The sequence below is a fragment of the Mizuhopecten yessoensis genome, unplaced genomic scaffold, assembly GCF_002113885.1.
Source record: "Mizuhopecten yessoensis strain PY_sf001 unplaced genomic scaffold, ASM211388v2 scaffold716341, whole genome shotgun sequence".
NCBI classification, from domain to species: domain Eukaryota; kingdom Metazoa; phylum Mollusca; class Bivalvia; order Pectinida; family Pectinidae; genus Mizuhopecten; species Mizuhopecten yessoensis.
Window position 1 is genome coordinate 212,820 of NW_018480068.1, and position 264 is coordinate 213,083.

A 264-nucleotide genomic window follows, 5' to 3' on the forward strand; every position below is an offset into this window, starting at 1 on the left:
CCCGCCCGCCCGCTCACGTGATAACATAATACGTCCCCGTCTTCGACGGGCGTATAAAAAGGTCCTAGCTTTTGATCGTCTGCTGGATAACCGAACTACTTGGTGGTGAAGCAGACGTAAAACCACTCAAACAGACAAATAAACAGGCTTTTTGTTATTTAGTACGCGCATTAGGTAATAAAGGAATTAAAGTGTTCCTCCGTTTCTAGGAAATATGTGTATGTGTGTGACGATAGGCACACACGTCTACTTAGTTTTGTTTAT